Here is a 26,672-nt window from a genome sequence, read left to right as displayed (position 1 = left end):
TCCATCAGGGGTCACCATGAGTAGCTTTGTTGGTGACAAATCCCAAACCAAAGTAGTCATTCCGCTAGAAGTAAATATCGCAGGTTGTAATCACAGGACCGCGTTTTTCATAGTTGATTCGAAGAACGAGTATAATGCATTACTTGGCCGTGACTGAATCCATCAAATGAGTTGTATCCCCTTATCGTTATACCAAATCCTTATCTTTTAGGACTGTTAATCGGTCGTGGTTTATCTAGTTGAAAATCAGCCTTTCAAAGCTAACATAATCCAGGCTCGTTATTACGATGACCACGTTAGCTACATCACCTTACATGGATTCAACGATGAAGGATAGCCAACTCGAATCTCAGTTCAAAAAGCCATCGAGGTTAACGCCAAGACTGTTTACCAGGATTCAGCAAGACTCAGGTTGGCTGACCTAATCACTAATCCTGATGTCTGATCTCACACAAGATAGATGCTGGGCCGCAATTTCATCTACCATGGAACGACTGCTAGCCTATTGGTATGTTATTTCTAAACAACTGAATTCAAGCGTAAATTTAGTAGAATTTCTCACCGAAGGAAACAGCGGTTTAGCCTTATCACTCGACAAGGTCCAAGCTGCCCCGGCTGAGCTCGAAGACAGTCAGCCCCAGGTCAAAGACCCTTTGGAGGAAATAAATGTCGGAACGACCGATGACCCTCGACCTTTATTTATTAGTGCTTTGTTACCCCAACCTATGAAAACCAAACTTTGAAAATTACTCAACGAATTTAAAGATTGTTTTGCTTAGAGTTACCATGAGATGTCTGGTCTAGATCGAATGCTCATCGAGCATGAATTGCGCATTAAGCCTGGCTGTAAGCCTTTTTATCAACGACCTCGACAATTCTCGACCGAAGTACAACTCGACATAAAAGATGAACTCGTTCCACTTTTAAAAGCCAGGTTTATTTAGACTGCTCGATACGTCGAATAGTTGACGAATATCATACCAATTTTAAAGAAAAACGGTGCGCTACATATTTGCATTGATTTTCGTAATCTGAATTTGGCAACCCCTAAAGATGATTTCAAACATGCTAATTGACGCTACTACAAACCATGAGATACTATCTTTTATGGACAGCTATGTTGGTTACAACCAGATCTTCATTGCCGAGGCTGATGTCCATAAAACTATTTTTTGTTGCCCGGGGGCATTCTGGACCTACGAATGGGTAGTCATGCCATTCGGCCTTAAAAATGTCGGTGCCACATACCAACATGCTATGAATAATATTTTCCATGACCTTAAAATGAACCCTGCCAAACGCACATTCGGTGTATCGATCGAGATTTCTTGGGTTTCCTTGTACATCATCGTGCTATTGAGGTGGAAGAAAATAAGGCTCGAGCAATCATCGATGTTCCACCCACGATGACCAAGAAGTAACTCCAATCTTTACTCGGCAAGATCAATTTTCTCCGTCGCTTTATAGCCAATTCGACAGGAAAGATGAAAGCTTTCTCCACGCTTTTAAGACTCAATGATTTTGACAAATTTGAATGGCGTGAAGAGTATCAAGATGTTTTCACACAAATCAAGGTCTCCCTCATGACCTCACCTGTCCTTGTGCCTCATCAGGGCGGTAAACCTCTCAAGTTGTATATTTCGGAGGTTGAAGAGTCCATTGGTTGTCTTCTTGTGCAAGACAACGACATTGGGTATGAACATGCTATTTTTTTTATCTTAGTTGAAATCTTAACTCATATGAGATAAATTATTCTGTAGTCAAGAAGCTCTGCCTGGCCTTGTTTTTTGCTGCGTCAAAACTTCGGCATTACATGCTCCGATCGGTTACTCAGGTCATCGCCCAGACAGATGTTATTTGTTACATGTTCACTCGGTTGATAGTAAAATGCCGAATTGGGAAATGGACAATGGCACTGTCCAAGTTCAGTTTGCAATACGTGCCTCAGAAAGCAGTCAAAGGACAAACATTAGCAGATTTCTTAGCTCAACATCCCTCCCCATATGGGTTTGGGGGCAACGACGTCGAAATAGGCATGGTGGAAACACGTGATGATTATTGGACGATGTATTTTGATGGTTCTAGTACCTTGACCTCGGCTGGCTTTGGAATTGTCATCCAATCCCCAAATCACCACCACTGGTATTTTCCTCTCAAGTTGGATTTGAATTGTACCAATAATCAAGCTGGATACGAAGCATTTATCATTGGCCTTAACGTTCTTCACGACTTGAGGGCAGCTTGCGTACTCATCCTTGGCGATTCATTACTTGTGATTAACCAACTCAATGGAACTTTTTCGTTGCATGAGTTGTACTCTGGCACCCTATCACATGGTCGCTAGTTATTTGGCGGAATCGTTTGAAGGTATCATATTTATACACATCTCATGAATTTGAAACACTGACGCGGACGAATTAGCCCAAATAGCCTTCGAAGCACAACTCCTAGGGATCAAGCCAGGTCAGGTAATACCTATAGTACGATGATCGCACCCGGCCTTGGTTAATCATCAAGTTCTCCAACACGATCGCGTGATTCGTACACGAGTCATGTCCTTACCTTTGTTGTTAGAATGAAAAAATCTTGTAAACGTTTGCGCAGTCGAGACATTACCAGACGACTGAAGAAGGTCAATCATGCGATATCTCGATAATACTAGTGGCAAACATGACCGCAACACAAGGGTTCATGCCACAAATTACATAACGTACCAGAATGAGTTGTATCGAAAGGGTGAAGACGGTCTGTTGTTATTATGTCTTGGCCCGGAAGAATTAACCCAAGCAATTACAGAGGTGCACGAAGGAATATGTGGGGTGCATCAATCCAGACGAAATACGTGTTGGTTACTACATCGACACGGATATTTCTGGCCGAGTATGTTGAAAGATTGCATTGAGTACGCATGAGGATGTGTGCAATGTCAAATCCATGGCCCAGTGCAAAGAGTCCCGGCCGAATTACTTCACTCGGTCACCAAACCATGGCCATTCAGAGGATGTGCCATGGATGTAATCGGCAAGATTATACCATCTTCCGAATCAGCAAAACATGCGTGGATACTCGTGGCGATAGACTACTTCACCAAGTGGGTCGAAGTGAGGTCATACGTTGAATTAACATATAAAGAAGTTTGTAATTTTGTGGAAGAAAACATCATGATTAGATTCGACTTACCGGAAACAATCATGACGGATAACGGTACAATTTTTACATTTGACATGTTCAAGGAATATGCGGCTAGTTTGAAAATTCAGCTCAATCAGTCTACGCCGTATTACCCACAAGCAAATGGATAGGCCGAAACAAGTAATAAAGTTTTGATAGGCATTCTTGAAAAAATGATAAAAAAAGCCTGGTATATGGCATTTAAAGTTAAACGAGGCATTATGGGCATATTGAACTTCACTCCGATCAACAACAGAGACGATTCCATATGCGTTGACTTATGGGCACAAAGCAATGCTACCGGTTAAGCTAAGCATAAATTCATTGCAAGTAATTAAACAAAGTAGTTTGTTTAGTGCTGAGTACAGTCAGGCCATGAGGCAAAAGTTAGAGGACTTGGAGGAAGTTCGGCTTGATGCCTATAATTTATTAGTGTCATAGAAAAAGATTTCCAAGCGAGCTTATAATCAATGAGTCAGGCAAAAGACGTTCAGTGAAGGTGAGTTAGTTTGGCAAATCGTGTTGCCGGTAGGAATTAAAGATCCTCGATTTGGAAAATGGTCACCGAATTGGGAAAGACCATCCATCGTCCATAAAATTCTCGGTAAGGGGGCATACCACCTCAAAGATTGAATTGCTTTAATTCATAAACAATGAATCAATGGGAAATTCTTAAAGAAATATTATCCAGTCACTTTGGAAATGCAAGATTACAAGGTTTCTTTCATTAATTTTGCAAAAGGACCTACAAGCAAAATTGATTGACCAGCCTACAACTAAACACAAAGTTCTAAGGGGATGAAGGATGGAAAGCTTCAAGTGCAGCTTTCAATGCTAACCACCTTACTTCACCCATTGTAACCTCGGTTTGTCGTGTTCTCTTGTCCATCTTTAATTGCTCGATCCGATTCGTGCCGGCCGCGTATTCAGCCAAACGAGGTCTGCTCGACTCGAAATCCTTTGCAAGCTCAGAAGCAACGGCCGACCTCTGATGTTGGAGTTCGACGATCTGAAGGTCGAAGTTGGCCAGTCTTTCCTTTTTCGCCTTTATTGCCTCGAGCTCTGGGCGAAGAGTTTCTTAAGTGACCATTACAGCCTTAAGGTCGTCATTTTCCCGAAGAGCTTTCTTAAAGATACCGAAATATTCTTGGGTTTGTTCTAAGACAGAAGACAGGTGAACGACATTTTCTGTGCTCAGTAGGTCGTTAGCTGCAAGGTCGTTCAAACACTCTTTTACAGAGTTAAGGCCTTTGTGTTGGAGGATCTAAAAGGCCAAGAGAGACATGAGCTCCTGCAGCTTGGCATTTGCAGAAGGCCCAACCATCCTTAAAGAATTGGAGAGAATGACGTCGAGCTCGATTTCCCATGAAGGCTGCACAAAAAAAAAATGTTAGGAAGAAGTTAAGTCGAAGGAATGGAAAAAATAAAGGAAGTTTGTTCTAGACCTGTCAAGATGAGACTTCGACCATGTTTGCTGGTTCGTTGCTCGAACCTAGAGAACTTAATGGCCGAGCCCAGTGTTTAAGGGAGCCTTTTAATTCACATGGCCAATAGAGGCTATCCACATTTGATGGGCATTGACGTGGCCAAGAAATATAAATAACGCCCTTCAGGGCATAAAATTGTCGGTAAAATGAGCGATTGGGCACCTGACAGTTAATGTTTGTTCTTGGTTCAGTATTCAAAGGTCGAGAATTAAGAAAGGAAATGGTAATGATTTTTACAAAGTTAAAGTAACCTCTTAAGGAGGGATGATGAGATTTTGGTATTGGGGATGAACCGATGTCTCTACTGTCACCTCTAGCTCGACAAAGAGTGCTGCTTCATAACCCAAACCTGCTTCGGCTGCGGGAACGTCGACTTGGCCAGCCACTTCGATAGTCGATTGAGGATTGATGGTTAGCAGTTTAACTGGTCGAGGGTGTCTCACCAGTGAGGATTCTTCGCTTTCGTCTTCCTAACCAAAGGAAGATTAATTGTTAATCAAGGAGGTCAAAATAGAAGAGCATTATAAAATTTTATACCTTTTTTTCCAGGATGACTATTGAAGCTTTCTTTGGATTAGGGGGGAATTTCTTCTTGACCGCATGAGTCGTTTTCTCTAAAGTAGCAATCGTTAGGCCAATGTTAGTGTGAGCAATGGCTGGTGTTGGAGTTGCAAGCTCTTCGATAAGCGGAGTGATGACTGGCTCAACCACGACAGCAGCTTGCGTTGTAGGTTAGGCTGTAGTCGACGGGCCTGTGGATGAGACCGTTGAGTCTCGCGGTACCATTGCTAAGACCTTGACGACAGGGGAAGAGAGAGAAACACTAGGAGTAGTTGCTTATGTGGTTTGGCTAGAAATAACGTGAATCTCCTGTTCCCCTTTTTTTTGCCACTTTCTTGACACGTTTTTTGGGCCGGAGAACGTCACCAGCCGCCTCGTCATCCGGGCGAGATCGTTTGCTTGGCGAGGTCAGCACAGTAGTTGCAGCCTTATTTAGATGAGGGATGAGCTTTTTCTTGGCTGCAGCCATTGCCACCACATCGACATGTTTTATTGTACGGCTACCTGGAAAAAGTGAGCCCGATTCAGAACGGAGTTTGAATACACAAGCAAAGGAAAATAAGAGAGGTAGATGTATACCTTGGGTCGTTTCTTTGGATTTTGGAGCAAAAATATTTTGAGTCGATCGTTGAAAAGTTTTTTCGAGATTTCCTCAGCCGAAATACTAAAGAAATCATTGGTGTAAGCATCCTACCAGTCGGCAAAGGTGTTGGCACATCGGGATTTTGGAGTATATGGCCGAAGGCGGAATTTGGTGCACCTCTCCTTGAACTCCTTTTCAGCTATCTAGCATTCCCTCTCTAAGGAGTTGGAGAGGCATTCTTAGCTCAAAAAAGAGGGAGGAGCAAGGAATGGCATAGGGCACCCTTAAAGATAACCCAGTTGATGGGCCAGGAAATTGGGATGATAGACTTCCCAGCTTCCTCATCGAGCCTCACAAGCATAGGGAAGGTCATGAGTGATGATGAACGAGCCCCAGACCCTGCGAAGATCAGCTTCCTCGACCTCTTCCCATGTCGATTGTGGAAAGATGATGGAAGATGAGTATGTCCGACTACAGTAGATTTGGAATTCATCATCTGACAGGTCCTCTAGGTCGAAGAAATATTTGAAGATTCATTCGGCCGTGTGAATAGGAATGGGGCATAAAGGCAGCTCAAGACCCATTGCTTCAGAGGAGTTGAAGCTTGGGACTTCTGGCCGCAGCGTCGAGAAATAAACCTGCAGCCAGAGCTGGAAGACCTAGAGCGGACCATTTTGGTGGGGGTCAATTTTCCTTATGGTAGTTTCGGCCAAACACCTGGTAAGGTTGGCAAGGACGGCTGGGCTAAGGGCCAGGATATGACCGCTATCCAGGGCTTCGGCGACCGGCATGTTCTCCGCCAGGCACTTATTCGACTTGGCACAAAAGATGTACTTGTTGTACTAGTAGAATAAGAAAGCCCCATGTTCCTCTTTCTTAAGATCTTCCCCTTCCGAGCTGGCGAAATGGGTGATCAGGGGGTGTTGTAGTTGAAAAAGTTCTTGTACAGTTTCTGCACGTCCTCTTTCGACGGCCTTTGGTATCCCTTGATCAGGGCTTCAACAGCACGTTCCTCGAAGACTGTTTTCAAGTCCAGGTCGAATTTGTACCCGAAGAACGAAGTGTCGATTGGGAGGCCAGTAGGAGAGGTGCCAAGTATGGTTGTAATGTCTAGCACCGTTGGACCAAGGAGGCCGAGGGGAAAGACCATCGTGTTGGTGGCTGAGCACCAGAAGCTGAGGGTAACCAGTACAAGCTCTTAATCTAAGTTCATCTTGATAGTCGAGAGTTTGATGGCATCAAAAATGTCGAGAGATCTCCACTTGTCTCCAAACTATGGCTCCATTCGAGTAACCTAGGCAACCCAGGTCGCAGTGGTCGAAGGCCAGACACCTTGGGGTTTGGCCGATTCTCATTTCGACCAATCATACCCTTGGAACAAAGGATTCAGGTAGTGAACCTCCAACATTTCAATGATGGCTTCTGGGACATCATCCTTGAAAAGTGGATCGGGGGTTTGTGGGAAGCATTTGGCTCATCCTCGAATCAGATGGTTTTGATAGTATTCCGATCAGTGATGTTGTGACACTTATTGCATTCTTCGGTGAATTTGGAAATAAAACTATTGGCAGCCATTGATAAAGATGAAGGTTTTCTGGGTTTCAAAGTATGGTTTCTTTTCTGGGTTTAGGAGCAAATGGCAAGAGATTCGAAAGATTTGAAAGCAAGAATATCTAAATAAAGGAGAGTTGGGTATTTATAGGCATTTAGGAAGAAGATCAACAATTTTATTTTAAAAGAATAAAGGATAGATTCAACCATAATATTATGTAATCATGATGGATATTCAAAGAATCCACATAAAAAGGCTGAAAAACTCGCAAATTGAGGGTGCATGATTATATGTGACGGCAAGTTTTATGAAAAAATGACATTTCAGTGCTAGCACGACTCAGGGATGCCAAAAAGCTCGCGAATCAAGGCTGCACGATTACATATGATGGCGAGTTTATGGCGAAATGACGTTTTAGTGTCTGCACGCCTCGGGAGTTATTATTAGGGAACAGACATGCCAAGAAGATGCCACGTGGTAGGGAGTCTGACATGATTGAGATTGTGCAATCGTGCTCCATAAATGCACCTAAGTGGTTGGGGGATTTGAGGTTTCTCGGCATTCGTTAGGAATATGTTAAGGATTCGATTTCACTTCTTCAAGGTCGAAGTTCTGCCAAGACTTGTAGGCCTAAGACCTCAGAAGCGAGGGGGCAATGTTTGGGCCCAAAATATTATTTTGGGTTGAGCTAGGAGTTATTCTCGGCCCAATAATTTTCTTCTAGAATTATCATGGGCCGTCCAGATATTGAACTTCGCAAAACTAGCTGCCTTGTCTTCAGGCTCTAGAACCCGAAAGCTGAGACGTGTTCCTTCCTCGGCTGCAGTCGCAAGATCAAGAAGTTAGCAGCGCACCCAATGCCACATCAACATATTTTACTCCCCTGCCGAGGTCGGCTATCTAGTTGGCACGCCTCGCACATAATCGAATGACGTAGTTAGCTCATTAATTACTTGGTCTGCGCGCCACGTAGGCTTGGTAGTTTTTAGGGTCAACAAATAGGTAGACAATTTAGGGTATTTTTGACGGGTGCTTCTCTTTTATGTCAGAGGAAGTGAAGTCTAAGCATCCAAGGATTACATATGCACACCTATACCAAGTGATTATAATTCTCTGAAAGATTTACTTAGCCTGTAAGAGCAACTCCAACATTGTAAAGGCCCCCAGGGCAACTCACTATTGATTCCCCCCAGTGAACAGTAATTGCCTTTAATGAACAGTAACTGTTCATTGCATCTCCATCCCTAAATTGAATAGCCATAGCAATAGGCAATAAAATATTAGTATTTTTTTTTATAAAATAATAAAATAATAATTTTATTTCAAATTTTGGATATGATTTTTAATCGGTCTCGTTGTACCACGTTTCATCAAATAAGAAATTACAACCCAAAATATTTGGGAAAAATATAAAAATGTGGTGTAAGATGGAAGATAATGATAAGATATTTATAGAAAAATTAAATCTTTTTTTTAATTTAAAATTTTTTCAGATTTTTTATTAATTGTTTACTTTTTTTATTTTTTTATTAATTTTTTACATTTTTTTATTAATTTTTTTTGTTGCTTTTTTACATTTTTTTTATTAATTTTTTACTTTTTATTTATTTATTTATTTTTATTAATTTTGTAATGTAGCTGACATCAGCCTTTCATCATGTTGTCTCAGGTTCTCGGCCCACCAATTCGAGCTGGAGCTCTCACTCGAACCTCCCTCGAGCCCCATTGCCCGCATGGGCTAGAGCAGATTACTGGGGCTATTGGGTCATTTTTGTTGTCGATCCATTGGGCTCCAGTTCCTGCTGGAGTTGCTCTAATATAATTAGTTCATCAAATTATTTGCAAATGAAGAGGTTTTACATAGATCACCACAGTTTTTCCTAACTATGTCGGAGATAGCAGAAGGTAGCGATTAAGGGCATCATTGCTTGTATTTTCAGCTTGCGGGTGTTGCTGCAGTTGAGGTCACTGGAGGCCCCGCCATCGATTTTTAGGTATGATGTGGTCAGTGATCACTTATTTCAAGAAACATGGCAAGTTTCCTTATCATTGCTTTCAAGTTTTCATCTGCTTTTTTGTACTTTTTCTTAGGATTCTAAAATTTCTCCTATGGAGGGACAACTTCCAGATGCTAAACGAGATTTATTCCAATACCTTAGATATCTTCTTCAATATTTAATTTTCCCAATTTTAATTGGATCATAATTCATAAATTGTGTCGTTTACATATCAGAGACTAAGAAGTTTTCTGGTTAGACTAGATGAAGAGTTTTCGAATAACATCTCTGTTATATTTTGGCATTGCCCTTTGCTTTCTGTAATTCAAATTTGTTACTCTTATAAATGTGTTGTTATTAGTGGTTTATGTGTAGCAAACTCGTAAGTTGTAAGAGTCAGAGATACTTGTTAAGCAGCTTTGTATCTATGTCAGGATGTGTAACATACTAACATGGTACATGTCTTCAATATGTCGTTCTCGGTGTTGGTTGTAAGTTCTTTATGCAAATAGTTCTAGTCATTAGTGTGCACAGGTTTCCTTTGAGCTCAACAAAGCCACGAAAGCGACTGATGCCTTCCACCTCTTTTTTTTAATATTACTCATTTTTTTTGTCACACCACTAATATACTCTTAAGTTCAGATTGGTTTTAGAATAAAACTAGGAAACATAATAAAATAATAAAACAGAAAATAAAAGATTTCCTATTTGAACTAAAATTCGAACTTCTCATAAAATTAGACTTTTGACCAACCAAATCAACTCCGATTTGGTCCCAAAAGGTCTCCTTTGAAAGCTTAAGTCGTTCCCTACAAATCCTTAGAAGGAATGTTCCACAAAATATGCCATCTTGACCTCAAAAATACCCAAAACGTCCATAAACGTTAATCTGGGAAAGTTGCGCGCCGGGCTTTTATTTCATTGTCAGGGTCAAACAGCTTGGTAGAAAAATCTAGAATTTTGACACAATCATCTTGAAAGACTCACGAACAACCTCCAATTGGAATCACTCCAAAATTCATCCGTTTGATTACTTTTTGCTTCAAAGGAAGTCGAATGTCCTACATTAAAAATATATAACAAAGAATCAAAATTTTACCAAAATAACCAATAAACTATAACTAAGAATATGGTAAAATATAGGGAGTTTTAAAGAAAAGTCCGCAATACTGTTCACTTTAACGAAAAACCATATTTTTACACTAAAAAATCAATCTTGGTACTATTCACTTTACCCTTTATTTTGTCCTTATCGTTAAAACTCAAAGTTTTCAATTCATTTTCATTAGTTTTTCTTAAAATATATGGTATAATATGGACTCATCAAATACCCCCAAACTTAGCTTTTTGCTTGTCCTCAAACAAAACAAAACTCAAAAATAAAAATAAAAACTAACAAACTAGAAACTTAAACAAAACTAACTACGACACAAAAATTTCACCTTCAAGTTGCAATCCATAGAAAACATTAAAAATCAGAACATCTTTTCAAAAGTTCCAACTAATCCCACCATAGGGTTTAAGCCATTTAGAATCAATTAGAAAAGAATTCATGAACGTCCCTTGATGTAAAGCGAACCAACATAGTTAAGAAGACTCTACTAAAACCCCTACCATTCGTCCTCTTTATTTAATACTTCATATATACTAACTTGATACATACTTTTTCTTTCTTATTTTCATTTTTTCTTTTTTTACTTTTTTTTTTCAGTAACAATGGTGATCGTGCAATGTCAGTTCACTTAAGCTTTCGATCCAACCCATGTAACGAGCTTTAGGTCAATGACTCCCAAGCCACAAAGGTTTTAGGGCACTAAATGTAGAACACTCCTAAGGACTTATTAACTGAAGCTGCAAAAACTACGAAACCAACTAACCATCATACCCCATGCCAAGACTTTACCGTTTGACGTGAGAATCACTGCTGATCAGGCAAGACTGGCCCGGTTACTAAGTAAAGCCTTGGGTGGAACAATTATTACTTAACTTTATTTTATATAGAACAAAAATTAAAAATTACTTTAGACTAAAAGTAAGTGTTTCAATCTCACTCCCCACAAATCATGTTGGTGTGAATGTACAAATTTTCAAAATATAACTCAAGAATTAGAGTCTAAGCAACGATAAATAGAAAAAAAAAAAAAATCTATTGTGGGATTAACCTTCACCATATCCACTTGTTCTAACGTTTAAAATAATCTATGGATATTAACTTAAAAGAATGAAAATTTTTAACGGACTCAAGAATGAAAAACCTAAAAATCTATTTCCCAACCCCAAACTTACATCACACATTGTCCTCAAGGTGTGGAAATAAATAAAAATAAAATAAAATGAAGACTCACGACTAGAAAATCCTAAGACACAAAAATAAATGAATCTAGACAAATAAAAGAAAACTACAATGAACTAAGACATAAAATAGGCAAAGAAACAGCAGAAAATATAATAAAACAAATAAAATAAAAGGAAAACTAATGAAAATGACTTCAAAACTTTGAGTTTTAATGATAAGGACAAAATAAAGGGTGCAGTGAATAGTACCAGGATTGATTTTTTTGTGTAAAAATGTGATTTTTCGTTAAAGTGAACAAGCTTTTTGTTAAAACTCCCTAAAATAAAATAAAACAAGAAAAAGAACAAGCTGACCTAGAGTTGAACTCGAGACCTGGAAGCATAGAAAAGGCTCTCCTTGCATGCACACACGAAGCCACACGTGTGAACAGTCACATTCTACGTGTAAGAAAAATACTTTTAACTTCTCTCGATTAAATTTCTCAATATCTCACATTCTACGTATTTGAAGGTTCAAAATGATATCATTCATCCTTAATATAATATTTATCATAAATTATAGTTAAATTCATCAAATGAAATTGTGTTTGACGTCATTCTCAAATGAACACAGAAAATTGAATAGGCAACAGTTGCTCTCCCTACAATCACAAAGGATGAGCCTTAAGGCCATCTCCAATCGAAGGGTCCAGAGGGTTGAAAATAGCCTGAAAACCGTCTCCAACTAAAGGCTAAGCCAAAGGGTTCATGGGCCCCACGAAATCTGAACGGGCCAAAGGGATAGAGGGCTGGCCTCTTTCAGCCAACCAGCCAGCCCCGGGCTAGCCAGAATTTTTTTAATGTGTCGGATTTCCTGTCGGTTATAATCGATAAGAATAATTTAGATTATTTCAATAGTGCCGGTTATAACCGACACGAATAGTGATTTAAATATTACAGCTGGACAAGAATATTTTGATTAATTACTATTCGTATCGGTTATAACCAACACAAATAGTAATTTGAATTGCAATTGTGTCGGTTATAAACAACACGAATAGTATGAAAAAAATTTGAATACAACAGCTAGCTAACTGCAGCTAGCAGTTTTATTCTTTTTTTTTTTTTTTTTTTTTTGAATTTAAACCTTTTTTTTCCTTCTATAAATATGGTGAAGCTCTTTCAATTCTTCACTTCATCTGCAATATTTTTTTCAATAATTTCCTTCAATTTTTTCAATAAAAATGAATATTTTTTCAATAATTTCCTTCAATTGTTTCAATAAAAATGGCCTTATCTGCAATGAAAGGTAGGGCTTAGACCTGAAAAGAAGATGAAGCTCTTTGCAGGGCTTACAGATGGGTCTCGGAAGACAGTGTAAAGGGGATTTCTCAAACACGTGAAGGTGTTTGCAGCTGTGTGTCCAAAAAATACTTAGAGTTCTACGAAGGCACCATTCCACCAAATACCCAAAACCACGAGAGTTTTTTCTTCAAGATGGAAGAAACATCTTCATCCAAGTTTGAATAAATGGCATCAAGTACTATTAGCAGCCGCAAGTAGACATGAAAGCGATGCCAATTACTACGACAAAGTTAGTGTTTTCACAGTAAATTAATTTCCTTTAATTTTTGTAATTATATTTAATTATATTACATTTAATTTCATGAATTAATTTCCTTTAATTTTTGTAATTGTATTTTCTAGGTACGCCAAGCTGAGGAATTGTATATGGAGGGCAGTTCAAAACCCTTTCAGTTTCACGGTTGTTGGGAAATTTGTAAAGGGTGGGTGCTATTTGAAGATCCACCTCAACATAGAGCTCATATGCCGGTGTTCGGAATTGCATCCTTAGCTGCAAATATAGATGAAGATGGATCTCCTCCCATTCAACAAACAAGGGTAGAAAATTCGTCTTCGGGTGAAGGTTTCATACCTACGGCTATGGGACGAAACGAGGTGCGAAGGTTGAAGGAAAAGGGCAAGGCAAATAATGATTACGCCGCTCAACATGAAGTGGCAGCCTCATTGCGATTAATGGCGGAGCAAAATGCCCTTGAGGCGGAAGAAAGGAAGTGTAGGCATGAAGAACGGACCAAACAAATACAAGAAGAGATGGATGACAAGAATATGGAAATGAACATTTCGAATTACACTCCAATGAGTAAGGCCTATTTTGATAGGAAAAAAAATGGAAATTATGTCGTGGCGGCAGTTGTTTACCTCTGACTATAATCCTACAATGGCGGATGATGAAGATGATGTTGATTATGGATATTAAATTTAAGTTGTTATAGTTTTTAAATTTAAGTTAATGTTGTTTTTAAATTTAATTTGTAGTTTTAAATTTAATTTGTAGTTTTTAAATTTAATTTGTCGTTTTTAAATTTAAGTTGTAGTTTTTAAATATAAGTTGTAGTTTTTAAATTTAAGTTGTTGTTGTTTTTAAATTTAAGTTGTTGTAGTTTTTAAATTTAAATAATAAATTATGTTTAGCCTTATGGCCATTTGGCCCTCGGTTGGAGACGGTTTTTTGTGACAGGGCTAAAACAAGCCCTATAGCTCTTTGACCCTCGGTTAGACATGGAGGCAAATATGGTCTTGTACTATTCATTAAAATATTAATATCTTGGAGGGCCAGAGGGCTAAAACGAGCCCTTTGGCTAGCCCTCGGTTGGAGATGGCCTAAGTTGTTTTGAGATAGGAGTAGGATTCTTTCCCCTCTTTTTCTTCCCTCCCATCCTATTTGAACGGTCACGATTAAGCCACATCAACATCTTATATTAATTTTTTATAGCAAGAGAGACAAAATAAGAGAATGTGAGAGGAGAGGATGGAAGGGGATGGAAAGAGGAGGGAAGAAAATCCTAGTCCCTCAAACCCTAGCCTCCATATTTCTCCAAAAATGAGATATCTCTCTCACTCTCTCACTCTCTCGCTCATCTACAACACAACAAAGAGGTTCATGGAGTTCATCATGCCTACAAACAGAGTTGCAGGCCCCATTTCCGTCCGATCCAAAAGCCGAAAGACGCAAAGGTAAAACTCTCCACCAAACTTCTTTGTTTTAGTTTCGATTTGTGCATTGCAGTAAAATAAACCAAAACTAACACATGCATGTGGTCTTTATCTGTGCAAGGAAACTCGAGTGACAAAGAGAACTCAAGCATCTATTTGTGGCAAAACAATTTTGGCAGAGTCCATGATTTGGTGAACGTCTATAGCTAGACGGATTGAAAGGAAATTGGCAATCATGGCACTTGATCCATCAAACTCAACCACTTCTTAACAGCATCATAGGGCAATAGTATGTGAGAATTAACTTGAACCGTGGATTTAAATTCAGTTGTTGAAACGGTCATATTCACCTTTCTATGTGAGTGATTCGTTGATGGGATCCTTTCCAGCAAGGCTTTGGTCTCTGATGAATGGATTTGAACCTTGTATTTAACACCCATAACCGTTGCAATGGCTTGTTTATGAGGAATTTGGTTGCCACAAAACATCTTCTTCTCGATTGCCTTAGCCTGCTTGTAAGATTAGCCTTGATATTCTTTAAATTTGATGGGTTGTGCAGCTGCAATGCCCAATTCAACAATGAAAATTGTATCAGTAGTCGTTTACCCTGTATCCAAATTCTTGAGTGTGTCTAAAAGCTAACCATTTAATTTTCCAGATTCTGAATTTCTGTGAACATCCCTCTCCAACACATCTATTCTCATGCTTTCTTGCAGTCTTTAGGCTAGTTTGGTATTGATGTGCTTTGAAAAAAAACTACTTCTGCTGTGTTGTGGAAATAAGCAGCTTTGAAATAAACTAGTAATGTGTTTGATAAACTATAGTTGTAAAAAGCACTTTTGGCAAAAAAAAAAAAAAAAAGCAATCATATAGTGTTTGGTAAATCTTTATGTAAAACAGCAGTGACTATGTCAAATGACCAAAAATGTATAATACTAGATGTGCTATTAATTTAATTGCTTGACAGTTTTTTTGGTCAACACAAACAAAGATCAATTATTAAACATACTTTGCTGTTTTTAAAATATTCATATCTTAATTTAAATCTATTCTAAATACTAATTAGTGCCACAAATTACTTAAAAATATCAAAATCTTTCAAACAGAATATGATCAAATATTCACTACTAATTTTTTGCTATTTAAGCTAGCCAAATGACAAAAACTCCAATAACTAATCAATTTATCGTAAGCATCTCCAACAGTAATGGTTATTTTAACATAAAAATTTGAACTAGTTAATTATTTAAAATTCCCATCTTTTTATGTTTTATTATCATAATTAAAGGGAACCAACCCACTATCATTCCAAAAGCACCTCTCAAACTCTCTTTCTCTCACGTGTCTCTTTTTCCTTTCCCTTTCTTGTCTTTTCCACCTTCTTCCCATTTCACATTTTCTTCTCAATCTTCCTTTCTCCATGCGATCTCTTTCTTTCTCAATTGAAATCCTAAAAAAATTTCCTTTGTGCTGGATGGTTAATTGGCGGGTCAAATTGCAGGCACGAAACCAGGTCGATAATGGAAGATGAGGGGCCTGGGATAGCTCTGCTTGGTCTGAAAGCTCAAGGTCCACCGCTCCAAGGTCTTGAAGTAAGGCTTCATGATCTTGAACGACCTCAAAAAAATATCCAGTCTTAGCATGGAAGGTGATTGTCGAGCTTCAGATTGTTGGTAATTCCATTTAGGTTTTTTGTTAGTTCGATTGGGTTGTGGGGATATTACCATCAGAGGTAGACGAGATATCACCATCGAGAGGCATCTGGCACCGCCGTGGACAAAGAAGGTAGGTGTAATCTTGCCCGCTGCATCACCGCCTCAACTCCAACTGATTCCAAAATAGTTTATCGAAAAAATGGAAGATGATTAAATCATGTTGCATGATTGTAAATTATTTAATTGCTTAAGGTCATTTTGGGTATGTGAAAGTTTCATTAAAGGGTCAGCACCTCTTTGAAAAGAGATTTGAGCATAAGTTAAAAAGCTGGCTTTTGCTGCTTTGAACTTTTAGCTTTTTTTCATCCAAAATTGTGAAAAAAAAAGTTGGTTATAAGACGTTAGCAAACACTGTAAAGATTCCAGCTTTTTTTATAGCCACTTTTTAAAAAATTTAAGCAATACCAAATTGGTACTTTGTGGGAAAAATTCTGACAGCACAAGAACATGGGGTGCCGCAGATTCTGGTGGGATTATAGGATCAAGATGTGTTGCTTTCTCCCCTGGATGTGAATGGCTAGAAGATTGCTCCTCAACTTTTGAGAAAATCTCTTCTTGATCATCATAGCTATACCCACAGTTTAATGCTTGAATCTGAAATCCTTGATGGGTTCTTTCAATGTACAATTTAGTTGATTCCAACAATATAGAAAATTTGTCCTCCACTGAGAGCTCTTGTAGCACATTAGGTTGCTCAAAATATTGCTCAAGATGCTTTTTCAAACTTATAGTGTAGAACTCTGAATAGGGATTGTTCCAATGCCTTTTGGAGTTGATTCTCATATTGATATGTTTTTGGACAAACTCAGGAAAATATTCTCTTTCGAGGCACTTCAAAATATCATGGGTCTTCAAACAGCAAAGGGCACAAACTGTAGGTCTAAATCCATAAAAAAACCTTTTTCTGCTAAAGAAATCCATAACAGCAATTGTGACATCCCACATCGCCCAGAAGAGTGATCCTTATATGTATATTCTCATCTTTACCTAGCACGAGGCCTTTTGGGAGCTCATTGGCTTCAGGTTCCGTAGGAACTCTGAAGTTAAGTGAGAATGGGGCTAAAGCAATCCCATGATGGGTGACCCACTGGGAAGTTGCTCATAAGTTCCAAAAACAAAACCGTGAGGGAATGGTAAGCCCAAAGTGGACAATATCGTGCTATGGTGGTGGAGCGGGCCTGGGAAATGATCCGCCCTGGGCCGGGATGTGACAATTTGGTATCAGAGCCTAACCTTGGTCGCGTGTGTGCCGACGAGGACGTCGGGCCCTTAAGGGGGGTGGATTGTGACATCCCACATCGTCCAGGGGAGTGATCCTTATATGTATATTCCAATACCTACCTAGCATGAGGTTTTTTGGGAGCTCACTGGCTTCGGGTTCCGTAGGAACTCCGAAATTAAGCGAGAATGGGGCTAGAGCAATCCCATGATGGGTGATCCACTGGGAAGTTGCTCATGAGTTCCCAAAAACAAAACCGTGAGGGAATGGTAAGCCCAAAACGGACAATATCGTGCTATGGTGGTGGAACGGGCCCGGGAAGTGATCCGCCCCGGGCCGGGATGTGACAACAATCCTCCTGGTGGTGGCTCCATCATTGAATTGCTCCCAAACTTAACAATCCTACAAAAATAAAAACCAAAATCAACAAATCAACAAGTAAATAAAAAGAGATGTGTGTATATATATATATATAGACACACAATAATTAACTAAGAATATGATAAACACAAATTATTTGAAACAATCCTTGGCAACGGCGCCAATTTCTTGATAGGGATTTTTACCACCTGCAAAAGTAGGGTCCCTTAAAAATACTTGCAAAAGTATAAGGTTGTCGTAATATAGTAACTCAAGCAAGGTCGTTTTCACAAAGATTGAATGAATAATTTGTATTTATATTAATCCTTAGCTAATTATTTAGAACAAAGTTGTGAAAAGGATGATTTTGAAATTTAAAATAATAAAAACGAATTTAAATTAAAAACAATTAAATAAATTAACTAGAGAGCAATTTAAAGAAAATCAATTTGTAAAAGCCTTAGGTTTTAGCCATCACCTTAACAATCTTACGTAATTCTTCCAATTACTTATGAATTACCTATGCATATTTTGAAGGTTAGGTTTTCCTAATATATATTCTACTTGAAACCTCCAACATAGAACGTATATCAAACATGCAACCCATCTGGACGTTCGGATCAAATATGAACATGAGAGATTCATTAAGTTTTATGAAAATCCTTTGAAAAATCCTGCAACCCTTAAGACGTGGTGTTCATCTTAAGTGAAATTACAATTATTAATCATAAGAAGCCAATGCGAATTTCAAGGAACATTCCAACCAAAATTGCATCAAATTACTTTTCCTAAATATCCTAATGGTGATCAGACATTAAGACAATTAGACAGTTTAAAACAGTGATCAATAATTCAAAACATGTATGCATAATATTATAAGTAAATTGAAAAGAAACTACATATTCTTGCTAAGGCTCAAAGCTTCGCCCTAGCAAAAGAAATTAGTTACAAATAATCATAAAACAAAATATTATTGACAATAAGGATAGAAAGCACCTAGAAAATAAACTTAAATTGTCAAAGGCTTGTGCGTCTCCTTCTCTCTTCTCTAAAACCCTAATGGCTAAATATCTTTATTTAAACTACTACAAAATCAAACCCTAAAAGGTCTTAGAATAGAACTAGGAACCATAATAAAATAATAAAATAGAAAATAAAAGGTTTCCTATTTGAACTAAAATTCGGACTTCTCATAAAATCAGACTTTTGATTAACCAAATCAGCTTCGATATGGTCCCAAAAGTCTCTTTTGAAAGCTTAAGTCGTCCCTTACAAATCCTTAGAAGGAATCTTCCTCAAAATATGCCTTGTTGACCTCTAAAATATCCAAAACGTCAAAAAAGTCAATCTGAGAAAACTGCGTGCTTGGCCTTTATTTCATTGCCAGGATCAAACGGCTTGGTAGAAAAATCTAGAATTTTGACACAATCATCTTGAAAGACTCACAAACAACCTAATTGGAATCACTCCAAAATTCATCCATTTGATCAATTTTTGTTCCAAAGGAAGTCGAATGTCCTACATTGAAAATATATAACAAATAATCAAAATTTTACCAAAATAACGAATAAACTATAACTAAGAATAGGGTAAAATATATGGTGTCTTATGGATTCATCAGTGGGATTCCTCTGTTATTCCATGGAATTGCTATAAGTTGCTCCAGGTTAAAACTCAACCCACTTCTCCTCATCTCCTAGCTTTGTAAATGTATGAAGAATGCTAGAGATGAGAAGTTGGCATTCTTTTCTTGTGTATCATTTTCAGTTAAATTGTTTGGGAGAAGAACTTTTTGTTGTTCATTAAAAGAAGTTTCGGTGTCTTTTATGTTTTGATAATAGGTGCACCACATTTGAGGGAAAAGTTTTGTAGGATGGGGTTGTCTGACAAGAATATTGTTGCACTATCTGGGGGTCATACACTGGTAATTCTTCCACCTTGTTTGTATCTATATATGGTCTTCTTTGGTATTAGATAGACGCATTTACTCTGTGTCGTTTGCTTTGGTCTTATAGGGAAAGGCACATCCAGATAGATCTGGTATTGATAGTTCGTGGACTAAAGAACTTCTGCAGTTTGATAACTCATACTTTGTGTAAGACTTGAAAAATTGGTGCAAATCTATCATTTTATGTCATTATGCTTGCACGTGGTTATGAACATTTGTTGCTACTCATTGTTGACATTGAACAGTTGAATAAGGAATCGGAGGGGTTGTTGAAACTTCCGACAGATGCAAGCTTTAGTGGAGGATCTTGAGTTCCGTAAATATGTTCATTTGTATGCAATGGTAATTTGGGTGTGGGCTTGATTTAGTCCTATTTTTCTTTTAAGTAGTGTTGGGTTATTTATCGCTGCTTTGATTATATTTACAATACTCATAGTTTTTGTTTAGAGTTACTTTAATATTGTCGATTGACACTAATTTAATAATTCAAATGTGGCTCACCCTTGCTCTGGTGTACGTAATTGATCAACCCTGACCTGCCAACCACTTGGAAAATGATAGATTTAGATTGAGCTATTTATAAGATGGTTTACATATTAGCTCTTAATTTCTTATAAACTTTGTAAGTTGTAAGCAATCCAATAGGAAATGGAGCTTTAATAAAAAAAAGAAAAAACTTTAATGAAAAAGGCTTGGGCTATAGAAAAGAACAGGCCCCAAAATTCTTCTCGAGCTGGATTACAAAGCCCACAACACTCGAAAATAAGTTTTCTAAATTGCCCCTAACGAAAACAAAACAAGGCCCATTAAAAATTTGAAACTAATTACACCCTTCTACCAACCCATTTTAATGAAACTGGCAATTGCAGAGCTATAACTAGCATTTCGATTTCTACAAAACTAGACATCTTCCAAAGCGCAAGAAATCTTCAATTTCAAGGAAGTAGACGAAAGTTCATCAATGGCAGAAGAATCGGCGATTAAAATCTCATAACAACCACAAATTTCAGGCGAACAAGAGATACTAAACTTACATCCTTGTTAACTTCTCAATTTCAAAATACAGTAATATGTATGTTTGCATGTTCGTGATTCCATAAACCTATAAATTCTTACTTAGAAAACACTACAAAATGATTAATTTTCTTTTTACTGCAGTTTGATAACTACTCAATTTTTTTTGATAAAAAAATTGTGTGTTTCCTACTTTTCTTCAATTTCATATATAATGTATAATGTTGGGGTAGTTCAAGCAATATTATGTGTTATTTTTTGTTATAATGTATAACTTTGGGATAGTTCAAGTAATATTGTGTTGTACTTCTAAAAATACTTTCTGTTGGTTTTTTGTTCTAGTTCGAGAAATTGTGTGCGTTATGTTAATTCATGATCACAAATAGTTTTGGATATTTTGTTGTAGTTCACGACAAATGTTGATTTTGCTCCCTTTCATAAACAGTGCAAGTTGTTTTGATTCGATTTCAGAATTACTATGAGTGTTTTTGTTGTCGTTACAAAAAATGTGCAGGTGAGTTTGTTTCACTTTCAGAAAAACAATGTTGGTTAGTTTGACGTAATTCCACAAATAGTGTTTATTTTCTTACCTTCTAGGCACATTGTGGGTTATTTTGGTTCCCTTTCATAAACAGTGCGGGTTGGTTTGGTTCGGTTTCAGAAATACTATAAGTTTTTTTGTTGTCGTTACAAAAATTGTGCTGGTGAGTTTGTTTCATTTTCAGAAAAATAGTGTTGGTTTGTTTGAGGTAATTCCAAAAACATTGTTTATTTTCTTACCTTCCAAACACATTGTGGGTTATATTGGTTCATTTCATAAATAGTGTGAGTTTGTTTAGCGTAGTTCCATAAATAATATGAATTATTTTCTTATCAAGAAATAGTGTCCTGAAAATTTTCATTGTTGCAAATGGAACAAACAAAAACACTTACAATGAAGAGTTCAACTAAGAAAAAACAAGTTAAAAAGAAGGAATACCTCTAGTATAGATGCAACATGACCGGGTTTGCAACACAATGCAAGTAAACAAGCCTATGCTACTACAACGTCAAGATGTACATGATGAACTAGCGAAGAAACTATTTTGGAGTCCACTAAAGATATACATGGACGGGACCTTGATTACAATAGAAAGAAATAAGAAGTAGGACATGGACTCGATTAAAATCATTCAATGCTACAAGCCCAAAAACCAAAAGTTCAGAGATCATGAACCAAGGGGAATATCCAACGAATACGTTGTTTAAATCTAGAATAAACAACCAAGGAGTTGATCTTCCAAATACTGACAAGTCCACCAAATTCGGCGACGATGACCACCTCATCACCAAATACTTCAAATATGCAAAGATTGTCAAGAAGAAACATATAACAAAAGCCTACGAAAAAATACTCCAAGACCGAACACCTGAGGGCGCAAAAGATATCACTGCACTAATATGTGCACACCTCATTCAGTCACTCCTGTTGGCGAACTCTAGAACTTACATCACATGGAGTTTTCTAAAAATCTGTGGGAACTTGGAGGAGACAAACAATTACAATTGGGCAAAATGAGTAAGAGACTATCTCTTCAAGATGCTTGACAAAGCACAAACAAAAAAGAAGAAGGGAGGAGAAGAACTGACAACAAGCAACTATACCATCATTGTTTTGGTAAGAAATCAAATAATAGTATGAAATAACATGAATTGTTTCTTACAAAACCCACAAAACTAACTTCACTTTCTTAATTCGCACAATACTAGATGTCTTCACACAAATATGGTGAAGACAATACAAGGACGAGAAAACATGATTCCAGTAATCACAAGATTAGACCTGGCAATTTCTTACATGACACGTAAACGACACGAAGATAATGGGTTTCAGGTTAACACAATAACTAATCGGGACATTATCGGGTCACACGATAATAACCCGCTAATAATGGATCCTTAACAAATTTACACGAGAGTGACATGCGAGTAACTTATTTCGACACGATAAGAAAAAAGTTATTTTGATGATTTTAATTTTTTAAACTACTAAAAAAAACCTACTATAAAATACAATACATATAAAGAATATGTATGTCACATCCCGGCCCGGGGCGGATCACTTCCCCGGCCCGGTCCACCACCGTAGCACGATATTGTCCGCTTTGGGCTTACCATTCCCTCACGGTTTTGTTTTTGGGAACTCACGAGCAACTTCCCATTGGGTCACCCGTCATGGGATTGCTCTAGCCCCCTTCTCGCTTAACTTCGGAGTTCCTACAGAACCCGAAGCCAGTGAGCTCCCAAAAGGCCTCGTGCTAGGTAAGGATGAGAATATACATATAAGGATCACTCCCCTGGGCGATGTGGGATGTCACATGTATATATTGTTTATTAATTATTATTCTATATAAAGTTTAAAATTTATGTTTTATTTATTTTTATTTTTTATAGTATATTATAGGCAAAGATTGAGATTAAAAATCATAAAACACATTAAAAATAAAACTATCAAGTAATTTAAAAATACCAAACACATTAAAAAAATTATAATAATTAATTTACATGTGCAAAAAATATGAAAAAATATGCAAACGCTCGTAGTCGCATCCTCTACGCTTTGAGAATGGGTATATGATCATTTAAATTTTTAAAACCGTACAAACTCTCATAAATAGTATTTTTAAGGGAGTTCAAAATAAACAAAATTCATAATCATTAATGTATAAGTCTGAAAGATGTGAAAGCATAATAAACGTTCATAATTGCATCTTCAATGCTTAGACGATGGTTACATGGTCGTTTAGATTTTTAAAACCCTCCAAATCTCATGAACAGTTTTTTTTATTTGAGTGCAAAATTAATGATAATTATTGTAACAATGCGAAAAATGTAATCACTCGTAATGAAAAACTTTACAACTTTCATGAAGGGGTCATCTTAGAAATTTAATACACACACACACACACACACACACACACACTAATTTAGTATCATATTTAATATTTTTTTGGGTCAAATTATGTTTTTCATTTTCATTTTTATTGATTTAAAATATATTTTTCTTAACGGGTAACGGGTCGGGTCATATTACCTGATAATATTAACGGGTTGATTTTGGGTCGGATTATATTACCCGTTTACTTTAAGGGGTATTACACGACACAATCCGTTAAGCTATCGGGTATGACACGAACACGAGAAACACGACACGAATGCCAGGTCTACACAAGCATGATACATAAAGCATTGTGTGTGAAGACATCCTTGATTGCTTTATGTATCATGCTCGTATCCCATCTTGTGATTGCTGGAATCATGTTTTCTTGTCCTTGTATTGTCACCACTAGATTTGTGTGAAGACGTATCCAGTACTATGTGAATTAAGGAAGTGAAGTTAGTTTTGTGAAATTTGTAAGAAACAATTCATGTTTTTTCATACTATTATTTTGATTACTTACCAAAACAAGGACAGTGCAGCAACTTGTTGTCCATTATTCTCCTCTGTTTTTTTTTTGGTTTTTTTTTTTTTGGTGCTTTGTCAAACATTTTGAAGAGATAGTCTCTTACTCCTTTTACTTAGTTGTAATTGCTTATCTCCTCCAAGTTCCCACAAATTTTTAGAAAACTCCATGTCATGAAAGTTTCAAAGTTCGCAAACAGGAGTGACTAAATGAGGTGTGCACATATTAGTGTAGCGGTATCTTTTGCGCTCTTAGGTGTTTGGTCTTGGAGTGAATTTTCGTAGGCTTCCGTTATTATATGCTTCTTCTTGAAAATCTTTGCATCTTTGAAGTATTTTGTGATGAGATGGTCGTCGTTGCTAACTTTGATAACTTGTTAGTATTTGGAAGATCAACTCCTTGGTTGTCCAATCCAAATATTTGAACAACATTATCATTGGATCCCTTGGTTAAGATGTCCAAATTTGAACTTTTAGTTTTTGGGGTTGTAGCATTGAACGATTTCAATAAAGTTCATGTCGGGCTTCTTCTTTCTTTTTGTTGTAATCCAAGTCATGTCCATATATGTCTTCAGTAGACTCCAAAATGGAGTCGTTGCTAGTTCATTATAGATATCTTGACGTTGTAGCGTCATAGGCTTGTATACTTGCATTGCTTCTACAAACCCAGTCATATTGCATCTATACTGGAGGTATTCCTTCTTCTTTTTAACTTGTTTTTTCTTAGTTTACTCTTCATTGTAAGTGTTTTTGTTTGTTCCATCTGCAACAATGAAAATTGTTAGGACACTATTTTTTGAATTATAACAAAATAACGCATGTTATTTCTAGAACCATGTTAAATAAACTCACACTATTATGAAATGAATCAAAATAACCCCCAATGTGTTTGGAAGGTAAGAAAGTAAACATTATTTGTGGAATTACATCAAACTAACCAACACTATCTTTCTGAAAGTGAACCAAAATCACCTGCACTATTTTTGTAACTACAACAAAAAAAAATTCATAGTAATTGTGACCAAAACAACCCACACTGTTATGAAAGAGAGCAAAACCAACATTAGTCCGTCAACTACAACAAAAGATCCCACACTATGTATGATCATAAATTAACATAACATACACTATTTCTCGAACTAAAACAAAAAACCAAAAGATCCCACACTATATATGATCATGAATTAACATAACAGACACTATTTCTCGAACTAAAACAAAAAACCAACAGTATTTCTGGAAGTACAGCATAATAACCCGTACTATTATGTGAAAGTAATCCAAAATAACCCCCAATATTTATGAGAGGTAACAAAAAAACATTGTTTTTGGAACCAAAACAATATAACCCACACTAATTGTGGATTTGAACAAAAAAATAACGCACAATATTGTTTGAACTATCCCAAAGTCATACACTATATATGAAATTGAAGAAAAGTAGTAGACACAGAGAATTTATTTATCAGAAAAATTGAGTAGCTATCAAACTGCAGTAAAAAGAAAATTAATCATTTTGTAGTGTTTTCGAAGTAAGAATTCATAGGTTTATGGAGTAAAAAACATGCAAACATACATATTACTGTATTCTCAAAGTGAGAATTTAACAAGGATGTAAGTTTAGTACCTTTTGTTCACCTTGAATTTGTGGTTGTTTTGAGATTTTTGATCGCCGATTCTTCTGCCATTGTTGAACTTTTCGTCTACTTCCTAGAAATTGAATTCGAAATTGAAGATTTCTTGCGTTTTGGAAGATGTCCAGTTCCTAGAAATCGGAAGGGAGGTTATATTTATGCAATCGCAGGTTTCATTAAATTCAGTTCTTGGAGGGGTGTAATTAGTTTGAAATTGTTAACGGGCTGGGCATTGTTTCCGTTAGGGGAAGTTTTGGAAACTTATTTTTAAGCGTTTTGGGCTTGGTAATCCAGCCAGTGTAAAATTTTGGACCATGTTCTTATGGTTAATTTTGAGGTGCTTTTGGTTAAATAAAAGGCTGGTTTTTGGTTAAAATAGTCTCGGTTGAAGTCTTTTCCATTAAAGTTCTCTATTTTTATTTGACATTCCTTTTCTTACTTTTGGTAAATTTGGCGTATGACAGGATGCAGAAGCATTTTTAAGAGATTATGCCGAATCTCATAAGAAACTTTCGGAGCTCGGGTTTACTCCAAACTCCACTTCCTTAAAGACAACTGCTAAGTACAGCACCATACTTGCACAAGAAGCGGTGGGAGTCGCACTTGCTGCTGTTGTTATGAGCCTAGGCTACTTGTATGAAGCTCACAACAGAACCAAGTAGAGTCGTAGAAGTCGTAGACCTGCTTAACTGATTAC

General features: G+C 37.2%; 1 pseudogene; it reads left to right on the top strand.

Moving 5' to 3' along the window:
- The first annotated feature begins 287 nt into the window (after positions 1-287).
- On the top strand, positions 288-26,672 carry LOC125470256 (annotated as a pseudogene).

Source organism: the organism of the source record quoted next, unplaced genomic scaffold, assembly GCF_019419815.1.
Source record: "Pyrus x bretschneideri cultivar Hongxiangsu unplaced genomic scaffold, Pyrus_bretschneideri_v1 Contig10, whole genome shotgun sequence".
Lineage (NCBI taxonomy): Eukaryota > Viridiplantae > Streptophyta > Magnoliopsida > Rosales > Rosaceae > Pyrus > Pyrus x bretschneideri.
The sequence above is the reverse complement of the archived record's forward strand: the minus strand, read 5'-3'. Positions and strand labels throughout refer to the sequence as shown.